The sequence below is a fragment of the Camelus bactrianus genome, chromosome 35 (assembly GCF_048773025.1).
Source record: "Camelus bactrianus isolate YW-2024 breed Bactrian camel chromosome 35, ASM4877302v1, whole genome shotgun sequence".
NCBI classification, from domain to species: Eukaryota; Metazoa; Chordata; class Mammalia; order Artiodactyla; family Camelidae; genus Camelus; species Camelus bactrianus.
The window spans coordinates 5,619,161-5,631,984 of record NC_133573.1 but is presented as its reverse complement, the minus strand read 5'-3'; positions in this window follow the sequence as shown (position 1 = coordinate 5,631,984).

Here is a 12,824-nt window from a genome sequence, read left to right as displayed (position 1 = left end):
TGACAGTGAAAACTGCAGGAACTTCAAACCGGCACTAGGAAACAGACTGAGAAAGCAGAGAAAAAATGTCTCCTGCAACCCGTTCCCTTGGTGCTACATGAACGAACGTCTCTCCACTTGCTAAGTTCTGAGAGATAAGTGTGTGTGAAAGCCGTCCTTCATCTAGCTTGTTGGGAACACAAAGTTTCTTTTCAGTTGCAAACTCCATTCCATAAATATATATGGGGAGGTAGTAGCTCCAACTCGGTTTTACAGTGAAAACTGCAGGAACTTCAAACCGGCACTAGGAAACAGACTGAGAAAGCAGAGAAAAAGTGTCTCCTGCAACCCGTTCCCTTGGTGCTAGATGAACGAACGTCTCTCCTCTTGCTCAGATCTGAGAGATAAGTGTGTGTGAAAGCCGTCCTTCACCTAGCTTGTTGGGAACACAAAGTTTCTTTTCAGTTGCAAACTCCATTCCATACATATATATGGGGAGGTACAAGCTCCAACTCGTTTTGACAGTGAAAACTGCAGGACTTCGAACCGGCACTAGGAAACAGACTGAGAAAGCAGAGAAAAAGTGTCTCCTGCAACCCGTTCCCTTGGTGCTAGATGAACGAACGTCTCTCCACTTGCTCAGTTCTGAGAGATAAGTGTGTGTAAAAGCCGTCCTTCACCTAGCTTGTTGGGAACACAAAGTTTCTTTTCAGTTGCAAACTCTATTCCATACATATATATGGGGAGGTACAAGCTCCAACTCGGTTTGACAGTGAAAACTGCAGGAACTTCAAACCGGCACTAGGAAACAGACAGAGAAAGCAGAGAAAAAGTGTCTCATGCAACCCGTTCCCTTGGTGCTAGATGAACGAACGTCTCGCCACTTGCTCAGTTCTGAGAGATAAGTGTGTGTGAAAGCCGTCCTTCACCTATCTTGTTGGGAACACAAAGTTTCTTTTCAGTTGCAAACTCCATTCCATACATATATATGGGGAGGTACTAGCTCCAACTCGGTTTGACAGTGAAAACTTCAGGAACTTCAAACCGGCACTAGGAAACAGACTGAGAAAGCAGACAAAAAGTGTCTCCTGCAACCCGTTCCCTTGGTGCTAGATGAACGAACGCCTCTCCACTTGCTCAGTTCTGAGAGATAAGTGTGTGTGAAAGCCGTCCTTCACCTAGCTTGCTTCGAACACAAAGTTTCTTTTCAGTTGCAAACTCCATTTCATACATATATATGGGGAGGTACTAGCTCCAAGTCGGTTTGACAGTGAAAACTGCAGGAACTTCCAACCGGCACTAGGAAACAGACTGAGAAAGCAGAGAAAAAGTGTCTCCTGCAACCCGTTCCCTTGGTGCTACATGAACGACCGTCTCTCCACTTGCTGAGTTCTGAGAGATATGTGTGTGTCAAAGCCGTCCTTCACCTAGCTTGTTGGGAACACAAAGTTTCTTTTCAGTTGCAAACTCCATTCCATACATACATATGGGGAGGTACTAGCTCCAACTCGGTTTGACAGTGAAAACTGCAGGAACTTCAAACCGGCACTAGGAAACAGACTGAGAAAGCAGAGAAAAAGTGTCTCCTGCAACCCGTTCCCTTGGTGCTAGATGAACGAACGTCTCTCCTCTTGCTCAGTTCTGAGAGATAAGTGTGTGTGAAAGCCGTCCTTCACCTAGCTTGTTGGGAACACAAAGTTTCTTTTCAGTTGCAAACTCCATTCCATACATATATATGGGGAGGTACAAGCTCCAACTCGTTTTGACAGTGAAAACTGCAGGACTTCAAACCGGCACTAGGAAACAGACTGAGAAAGCAGAGAAAAAGTGTCTCCTGCAACCCGTTCCCTTGGTGCTAGATGAACGAAAGTCTCTCCACTTGCTCAGTTCTGAGAGATAAGTGTGTGTAAAAGCCGTCCTTCACCTAGCTTGTTGGGAACACAAAGTTTCTTTTCAGTTGCAAACTCTATTCCATACATATATATGGGGAGGTACAAGCTCCAACTCGGTTTGACAGTGAAAACTGCAGGAACTTCAAACCGGCACTAGGAAACAGACTGAGAAAGCAGAGAAAAAGTATCTCATGCAACCCGTTCCCTTGGTGCTAGATGAAAGAAAGTTTCGCCACTTGCTCAGTTCTGAGAGATAAGTGTGTGTGAAAGCCGTCCTTCAGCTAGATTGTTGGGAACACAAAGTTTCTTTTCAGTTGCAAACTCCATTCCATACATATATATGGGGAGGTACTAACTCCAACTCGGTTTGACAGTGAAAATTCAGGAACTTCAAACCGGCACTAGGAAACAGACTGAGAAAGCAGACAAAAAGTGTCTCCTGCAACCCGTTCCCTTGGTGCTAGATGAACGAACGCCTCTCCACTTGCTCAGTTCTGGGAGATAAGTGTGTGTGAAAGCCGTCCTTCACCTAGCTTGCTGGGAACACAAAGTTTCTTTTCAGTTGCAAACTCCATTTCATACATATATATGGGGAGGTACTAGCTCCAAGTCGGTTTGACAGTGAAAACTGCAGGAACTTCCAACCGGCACTAGGAAACAGACTGAGAAAGCAGAGAAAAAGTGTCTCCTGCAACCCGTTCCCTTGGGGCTACATGAACGACCGTCTCTCCACTTGCTGAGTTCTGAGAGATAAGTGTGTGTCAAAGCCGTCCTTCACCTAGCTTGTTGGGAACACAAAGTTTCTTTTCAGTTGCAAACTCCATTCCATACATACATATGGGGAGGTACTAGCTCCAACTCGGTTTGACAGTGAAAACTGCAGGAACTTCAAACCGGCACTAGGAAACAGACTGAGAAAGCAGAGAAAAAGTGTCTCCTGCAACCCGTTACCTTGGTGCTTGTTGAACGAACGTCTCTCCACTTGGTCAGTTCTGAGAGATAACTGGGTGTGAAAGCAGTGCTTCACCCAGCTTGTTGGGAACTCAAAGTTTCTTTTCAGTTGCAAACTCCATTCCATACATATATATGGGGAGGTAGTAGCTCCAACTCGGTTTGACAGTGAAAACTGCAGGAACTTCAAACCGGCACTAGGAAACAGACTGAGAAAGCAGAGAAAAAGTGTCTCCTGCAACCCGTTCCCTTGGTGCTACATGAAAGAACGTCTCTCCACTTGGTCAGTTCTGAGAGATAAGTGTGTGTGAAACCCGTCCTTCACCTAGCTTGCTGGGAACACAAAGTTTCTTTTCAGTTGAAAACTCCATTCCATACATATATATGGGGAGGTACTAGCTCCAACTCGGTTTGACAGTGAAAACTGCAGGAACTTCAAACCGGCACTAGGAAACAGACTGAGAAAGCAGAGAAAAAGTGTCTCCTGCAACCCGTTCCCTTGGTGCTAGATGAACGAACGTCTCTCCACTTGCTCAGATCTGAGAGATAAGTGTGTGTGAAAGCCGTCCTTCACCTAGCTTGTTGGGAACACAAAGTTTCTTTTCAGTTGCAAACTCCATTCCATACATATATATGGGGAGGTACAAGCTCCAACTCGTTTTGACAGTGAAAACTGCAGGACTTCAAACCGGCACTAGGAAACAGACTGAGAAAGCAGAGAAATAGTGTCTCCTGCAACCCGTTCCCTTGGTGCTAGATGAACGAACGTCTCTCCACTTGCTCAGTTCTGAGAGATAAGTGTGTGTAAAAGCCGTCCTTCACCTAGCTTGTTGGGAACACAAAGTTTCTTTTCAGTTGCAAACTCTATTCCATACATATATATGGGGAGGTACAAGCTCCAACTCGGTTTGACAGTGAAAACTGCAGGAACTTCAAACCGGCACTAGGAAACAGACTGAGAAAGCAGAGAAAAAGTGTCTCCTGCAACCCGTTCCCTTGGTGCTAGATGAACGAATGTCTCTCCACTTGCTCAGTTCTGAGAGAGAAGTGTGTGTGAAAGCCGTCCTTCACCTATCTTTTTGGGAACACAAAGTTTCTTTTAAGTTGCAAACTCCATTCCTTACATATATATGGGGAGGTAGTAGCTCCAACTCGGTTTGACAGTGAAAACTGCAGGAACTTTAAACCAGTACTAGGAAACAGACTGAGAAAGTAGAGAAAAAGTGTCCCTGCAACCCGTTCCCTTGGTGCTAGATGAACGAACGTCTCTCCACTTGCTCAGTTCTGAGAGATAAGTGTGTGTGAAAGCCGTCCTTCACCTAGCTTGCTGGGAACACAAAGTTTCTTTTCAGTTGCAAACTCCATTTCATACATATATATGGGGTGGTACTAGCTCCAAGTCGGTTTGACAGTGAAAACTGCAGGAACTTCCAACCGGCACTAGGAAACAGACTGAGAAAGCAGAGAAAAAGTGTCTCCTGCAACCCGTTCCCTTGGTGCTACATGAACGACCGTCTCTCCACTTGCTGAGTTCTGAGAGATAAGTGTGTGTCAAAGCCGTCCTTCACCTAGCTTGTTGGGAACACAAAGTTTCTTTTCAGTTGCAAACTCCATTCCATACATATATATGGGGAGGTAGTAGCTCCAACTCTGTTTTACAGTGAAAACTGCAGGAACTTCAAACCGGCACTAGGAAACAGACTGAGAAAGCAGAGAAAAAGTGTCTCCTGCAACCCGGTCCCTTCGTGCTAGATGAACGAACGTCTCTCCACTTGCTCAGTTCTGAGAGAGAAGTGTGTGTGAAAGCCGTCCTTCACCTACCTTTTTGGGAACACAAAGTTTCTTTTAAGTTGCAAACTCCATTCCTTACATATATATGGGGAGGTAGTAGCTCCAACTCGGTTTTACAGTGAAAACTGCAGGAACTTTAAACCAGCACTAGGAAACAGACTGAGTAAGCAGAGAAGAAGTGTCTCCTGCAACCCGTTCCCTTGGTGCTAGATGAACGAACGTCTCTCCACTTGCTCAGTTCTGAGAGATAAGTGTGTGTGAAAGCCGTCCTTCACCTAGCTTGCTGGGAACACAAAGTTTCTTTTCAGTTGCAAACTCCATTTCATACATATATATGGGGTGGTACTAGCTCCAAGTCGGTTTGACAGTGAAAACTGCAGGAACTTCCAACCGGCACTAGGAAACAGACTGAGAAAGCAGAGAAAAAGTGTCTCCTGCAACCCGTTCCCTTGGTGCTACATGAACGACCGTCTCTCCACTTGCTGAGTTCTGAGAGATAAGTGTGTGTCAAAGCCGTCCTTCACCTAGCTTGTTGGGAACACAAAGTTTCTTTTCAGTTGCAAACTCCATTCCATACATATATATGGGGAGGTAGTAGCTCCAACTCTGTTTTACAGTGAAAACTGCAGGAACTTCAAACCGGCACTAGGAAACAGACTGAGAAAGCAGAGAAAAAGTGTCTCCTGCAACCCGGTCCCTTCGTGCTAGATGAACGAACGTCTTTCCACTTGCTCAGTTCTGAGAGAGAAGTGTGTGTGAAAGCCGTCCTTCACCTATCTTTTTGGGAACACAAAGTTTCTTTTAAGTTGCAAACTCCATTCCTTACATATATATGGGGAGGTAGTAGCTCCAACTCGGTTTGACAGTGGAAACTGCAGGAACTTTAAACCAGCACTAGGAAACAGACTGAGAAAGCAGAGAAAAAGTGTCTCCTGCAACCCGTTCCCTTGGTGCTAGATGAACGAACGTCTCTCCACTTGCTCAGTTCTGAGAGATAACTGTGTGTGAAAGACGTCCTTCACCTAGCTTGCTGGGAACACAAAGTTTCTTTTCAGTTGCAAAATCCATTTCATACATATATATGGGGTGGTACTAGCTCCAAGTCGGTTTGACAGTGAAAACTGCAGGAACTTCCAACCGGCACTAGGAAACAGACTGAGAAAGCAGAGAAAAAGTGTCTCCTGCAACCCGTTCCCTTGGTGCTACATGAACGAACGTCTCTCCACTTGCTGAGTTCTGAGAGATAAGTGTGTGTCAAAGCCGTCCTTCACCTAGCTTGTTGGGAACACAAAGTTTCTTTTCAGTTGCAAACTCCATTCCATACATATATATGGGGAGGTAGTAGCTCCAACTCGGTTTGACAGTGAAAACTGCAGGAACTTCAAACCGGCACTAGGAAACAGACTGAGAAAGCAGAGAAAAAGTGTCTCCTGCAACCCGGTCCCTTCGTGCTAGATGAACGAACGTCTCTCCACTTGCTCAGTTCTGAGAGATAAGTGTGTGTGAAAGCCGTCCTTCACATATCTTGATGGGAACACAAAGTTTCTTTTCAGTTGCAAACTCCATTCCATACATACATATGGGGAGGTACTAGCTCCAACTCGGTTTGACAGTGAAAACTGCAGGAACTTCAAACCGGCACTAGGAAACAGACTGAGAAAGCAGAGAAAAAGTGTCTCCTGCAACCCGTTCCCTTGGTGCCTGTTGAACGAACGTCTCTCCACTTGGTCAGTTCTGAGAGATAACTGGGTGTGAAAGCAGTGCTTCACCCAGCTTGTTGGGAACTCAAAGTTTCTTTTCAGTTGCAAACTCCATTCCATACATATATATGGGGAGGTAGTAGCTCCAACTCGGTTTGACAGTGAAAACTGCAGGAACTTCAAACCGGCACTAGGAAACAGACTGAGAAAGCAGAGAAAAAGTGTCTCCTGCAACCCGTTCCCTTGGTGCTAGATGAAAGAACGTCTCTCCACTTGGTCAGTTCTGAGAGATAAGTGTGTGTGAAAGCCGTCCTTCACCTAGCTTGCTGGGAACACAAAGTTTCTTTTCAGTTGAAAACTCCATTCCATACATATATATGGGGAGGTACTAGCTCCAACTCGGTTTGACAGTGAAAACTGCAGGAACTTCAAACCGGCACTAGGAAACAGACTGAGAAAGCAGAGAAAAAGTGTCTCCTGCAACCCGTTCCCTTGGTGCTACATGAACGAACGTCTCTCCACTTGCTCAGTTCTGAGAGATAAGTGTGTGTGAAAGCCGTCCTTCACCTATCTTGTTGGGAACACAAAGTTTCTTTTCAGTTGCAAACTCCATTCATTACATATATATGGGGAGGTAGTAGCTCCAACTCGGTTTGACAGTGAAAACTGCAGGAACTTCAAACCAGCACTAGGAAACAGACTGAGAAAGCAGAGAAAAAGTGTCTCCTGCAACCCGTTCCCTTGGTGCTAGATGAACGAACGTTTCGCCACTTGCTCAGTTCTGAGAGATAAGTGTGTGTGAAAGCCGTCCTTCACCTAGATTGTTGGGAACACAAAGTTTCTTTTCAGTTGCAAACTCCATTCCATACATATATATGGGGAGGTAGTAGCTCCAACTCGGTTTGACAGTGAAAACTGCAGGAACTTCAAACCGGCACTAGGAAACAGACTGAGAAAGCAGAGAAAAAATGTCTCCTGCAACCCGTTCCCTTGGTGCTAAATGAACGAACGTCTCTCCACTTGCTAAGTTCTGAGAGATAAGTGTGTGTGAAAGCCGTCCTTCATCTAGCTTTTTGGGAACACAAAGTTTCTTTTCAGTTGCAAACTCCATTCCATAAATATATATGGGGAGGTAGTAGCTCCAACTCGGTTTTACAGTGAAAACTGCAGGAACTTCAAACCGGCACTAGGAAACAGACTGAGAAAGCAGAGAAAAAGTGTCTCCTGCAACCCGTTCCCTTGGTGCTAGATGAACGAACGTCTCTCCTCTTGCTCAGATCTGAGAGATAAGTGTGTGTGAAAGCCGTCCTTCACCTAGCTTGTTGGGAACACAAAGTTTCTTTTCAGTTGCAAACTCCATTCCATACATATATATGGGGAGGTACAAGCTCCAACTCGTTTTGACAGTGAAAACTGCAGGACTTCAAACCGGCACTAGGAAACAGACTGAGAAAGCAGAGAAAAAGTGTCTCCTGCAACCCGTTCCCTTGGTGCTAGATGAACGAACGTCTCTCCACTTGCTCAGTTCTGAGAGATAAGTGTGTGTAAAAGCCGTCCTTCACCTAGCTTGTTGGGAACACAAAGTTTCTTTTCAGTTGCAAACTCTATTCCATACATATATATGGGGAGGTACAAGCTCCAACTCGGTTTGACAGTGAAAACTGCAGGAACTTCAAACCGGCACTAGGAAACAGACTGAGAAAGCAGAGAAAAAGTGTCTCCTGCAACCCGTTCCCTTGGTGCTAGATGAACGAACGTCTCTCCACTTGCTCAGTTCTGAGAGAGAAGTGTGTGTGAAAGCCGTCCTTCACCTATCTTGTTGGGAACACAAAGTTTCTTTTCAGTTGCAAACTCCATTCCTTACATATATATGGGGAGGTAGTAGCTCCAACTCGGTTTGACAGTGAAAACTGCAGGAACTTTAAACCAGCACTAGGAAGCAGACTGAGAAAGCAGAGAAAAAGTATCTCATGCAACCCGTTCCCTTGGTGCTAGATGAACGAAAGTTTCGCCACTTGCTCAGTTCTGAGAGATAAGTGTGTGTGAAAGCCGTCCTTCAGTTAGATTGTTGGGAACACAAAGTTTCTTTTCAGTTGCAAACTCCATTCCATACATATATATGGGGAGGCACTAGCTCCAACTCGGTTTGACAGTGAAAACTTCAGGAACTTCAAACCGGCACTAGGAAACAGACTGAGAAAGCAGACAAAAAGTGTCTCCTGCAACCCGTTCCCTTGGTGCTAGATGAACGAACGCCTATCCACTTGCTCAGTTCTGAGAGATAAGTGTGTGTGAAAGCCGTCCTTCACCTAGCTTGCTGGGAACACAAAGTTTCTTTTCAGTTGCAAACTCCATTTCATACATATATATGGGGAGGTACTAGCTCCAAGTCGGTTTGACAGTGAAAACTGCAGGAACTTCCAACCGGCACTAGGAAACAGACTGAGAAAGCAGAGAAAAAGTGTCTCCTGCAACCCGTTCCCTTGGTGCTACATGAACGACCGTCTCTCCACTTGCTGAGTTCTGAGAGATAAGTGTGTGTCAAAGCCGTCCTTCACCTAGCTTGTTGGGAACACAAAGTTTCTTTTCAGTTGCAAACTCCATTCCATACATACATATGGGGAGGTACTAGCTCCAACTCGGTTTGACAGTGAAAACTGCAGGAACTTCAAACCGGCACTAGGAAACAGACTGAGAAAGCAGAGAAAAAGTGTCTCCTGCAACCCGTTACCTTGGTGCTTGTTGAACGAACGTCTCTCCACTTGGTCAGTTCTGAGAGATAACTGGGTGTGAAAGCAGTGCTTCACCCAGCTTGTTGGGAACTCAAAGTTTCTTTTCAGTTGCAAACTCCATTCCATACATATATATGGGGAGGTAGTAGCTCCAACTCGGTTTGACAGTGAAAACTGCAGGAACTTCAAACCGGCACTAGGAAACAGACTGAGAAAGCAGAGAAAAAGTGTCTCCTGCAACCCGTTCCCTTGGTGCTACATGAAAGAACGTCTTTCCACTTGGTCAGTTCTGAGAGATAAGTGTGTGTGAAACCCGTCCTTCACCTAGCTTGCTGGGAACACAAAGTTTCTTTTCAGTTGAAAACTCCATTCCATACATATATATGGGGAGGTACTAGCTCCAACTCGGTTTGACAGTGAAAACTGCAGGAACTTCAAACCGGCACTAGGAAACAGACTGAGAAAGCAGAGAAAAAGTGTCTCCTGCAACCCGTTCCCATGGTGCTACATGAACGAACGTCTCTCCACTTGCTCAGTTCTGAGAGATAAGTGTGTGTGAAAGCCGTCCTTCACCTATCTTGTTGGGAACACAAAGTTTCTTTTCAGTTGCAAACTCCATTCCTTACATATATATGGGGAGGTAGTAGCTCCAACTCGGTTTTACAGTGAAAACTGCAGGAACTTCAAACCGGCACTAGGAAACAGACTGAGAAAGCAGACAAAAAGTGTCTCCTGCAACCCGTTCCCTTCGTGCTAGATGAACGAACGTCTCTCCACTTGCTCAGTTCTGAGAGATAAGTGTGTGTGAAAGCCGTCCTTCACATATCTTGATGGGAACACAAAGTTTCTTTTCAGTTGCAAACTCCATTCCATACATATATATGGGGAGGTACTAGCTCCAACTCGGTTTGACAGTGAAAACTGCAGGAACTTCAAACCGGCACTAGGAAACAGACTGAGAAAGCAGAGAAAAAGTGTCTCCTGCAACCCGTTACCTTGGTGCTTGTTGAACGAACGTCTCTCCACTTGGTCAGTTCTGAGAGATAAGTGTGTGTGAAAGCCGTGCTTCACCTAGCTTGTTGGGAACTCAAAGTTTCTTTTCAATTGCAAACTCCATTCCATACATATATATGGGGAGGTAGTAGCTCCAACTCGGTTTGACAGTGAAAACTGCAGGAACTTCAAACCGGCACTAGGAAACAGACTGAGAAAGCAGAGAAAAAGTGTCTCCTGCAACCCGTTCCCTTGGTGCTAGATGAAAGAACGTCTCTCCACTTTGTCAGTTCTGAGAGATAAGTGTGTGTGAAAGCCGTCCTTCAGCTAGATTGTTGGGAACACAAAGTTTCTTTTCAGTTGCAAACTCCATTCCATACATATATATGGGGAGGTAGTAGCTCCAACTCGGTTTGACAGTGAAAACTGCAGGAACTTCAAACCGGCACTAGGAAACAGACTGAGAAAGCAGAGAAAAAATGGCTCCTGCAACCCGTTCCCTTGGTGCTACATGAACGAACGTCTCTCAACTTGCTCAGTTCTGAGAGATAAGTGTGTGTGAAAGCCGTCCTTCACCTAGCTTTTTGGGAACACAAAGTTTCTTTTCAGTTGCAAACTCCATTCCATAAATATATATGGGGAGGTAGTAGCTCCAACTCGGTTTTACAGTGAAAACTGCAGGAACTTCAAACCGGCACTAGGAAACAGACTGAGAAAGCAGAGAAAAAGTGTCTCCTGCAACCCGGTCCCTTCGTGCTAGATGAAAGAACGTCTCTCCACTTGCTCAGTTCTGAGAGATAAGTGTGTGTGAAAGCCGTCCTTCACCTAGCTTGTTGGGAACACAAAGTTTCTTTTCAGTTGCAAACTCCATTCCATACATATATATGGGGAGGTACTAGCTCCAACTCGGTTTGACAGTGAAAACTGCAAGAACTTCAAACCGGCACTAGGAAACAGACTGAGAAAGCAGAGAAAAATTGTCTCCTGCCACCCGTTCCCTTGGTGCTAGATGAACGAACGTCTCTCCACTTGCTCAGTTCTGAGAGATAAGTGTGTGTCAAAGCCGTCCTTCAGCTAGCTTGTTGGGAAGACAAAGTTACTTTTCAGTTACAAACTCCATTCCATACATATATATGGGGAGGTACTAGCTCCAACTCGGTTTGACATTGAAAACTGCAGGAACTTCAAACCGGCACTAGGAAACAGACTGAGAAAGCAGAGAAAAAGTGTCTCCTGCAACCCGTTCCCTTGGTGCTAGATGAACGAACGTCTCTCCACTTGCTCAGTTCTGAGAGATAAGTGTGTGTGAAAGCCGTCCTTCAGCTAGCCTGTTGGGAACACAAAGTTTCTTTTCAGTTGCAAACTCCATTCCATACATATATATGGGGAGGTACTAGCTCCAACTCGGTTTGACAGTGAAAACCGCAGGAACTTCAAACCGGCACTAGGAAACAGACTGAGAAAGCAGAGAAAAAGTGTCTCCTGCAACCCGTTCCCATGGTGCTAGATGAACGAACGTCTCTCCACTTGCTCAGTTCTGAGAGATAAGTGTGTGTGAAAGCCGTCCTTCACCTATCTTGTTGGGAATACAAAGTTTCTTTTAAGTTGCAAACTCCATTCATTACATATATATGGGGAGGTAGTAGCTCCAACTCGGTTTGACAGTGAAAACTGCAGGAACTTCAAACCAGCACTAGGAAACAGACTGAGAAAGCAGAGAAAAAGTGTCTCCTGCAACCCGTTCCCTTGGTGCTAGATGAACGAACGTTTCGCCACTTGCTCAGTTCTGAGAGATAAGTGTGTGTGAAAGCCGTCCTTCACCTAGATTGTTGGGAACACAAAGTTTCTTTTCAGTTGAAAACTCCATTCCATACATATATATGGGGAGGTAGTAGCTCCAACTCGGTTTGACAGTGAAAACTGCAGGAACTTCAAACCGGCACTAGGAAACAGACTGAGAAAGCAGAGAAAAAATATCTCCTGCAACCCGTTCCCTTGGTGCTACATGAACGAACGTCTCTCCACTTGCTCAGTTCTGAGAGATAAGTGTGTGTGAAAGCCGTCCTTCATCTAGCTTTTTGGGAACACAAAGTTTCTTTTCAGTTGCAAACTCCATTCCATAAATATATATGGGGAGGTAGTAGCTCCAACTCGGTTTTACAGTGAAAACTGCAGGAACTTCAAACCGGCACTAGGAAACAGACTGAGAAAGCAGAGAAAAAGTGTCTCCTGCAACCCGTTCCCTTGGTGCTAGATGAACGAACGTCTCTCCACTTGCTCAGATCTGAGAGATAAGTGTGTGTGAAAGCCGTCCTTCACCTAGCTTGTTGGGAACACAACGTTTCTTTTCAGTTGCAAACTCCATTCCATACATATATATGGGGAGGTACAAGCTACAACTCGTTTTGACAGTGAAAACTGCAGGACTTCAAACCGGCACTAGGAAACAGACTGAGAAAGCAGAGAAAAAGTGTCTCCTGCAACCCGTTCCCTTGGTGCTAGATGAACGAACGTCTCTCCACTTGCTAAGTTCTGAGAGATAAGTGTGTGTGAAAGCCGTCCTTCAATTATCTTTTTGGGAACACAAAGTTTCTTTTCAGTTGCAAACTCCATTCCTTACATATATATGGGGAGGTAGTAGCTCCAACTCGGTTTGACAGTGAAAACTGCAGGAACTTTAAACCGGTAGTAGGAAACAGACTGAGAAAGCAGAGAAAAAGTGTCTCCTGCAACCCGTTCCCTTGGTGCTAGATGAACGAACGTCTCTCCACTTGCTCAGTTCTGAG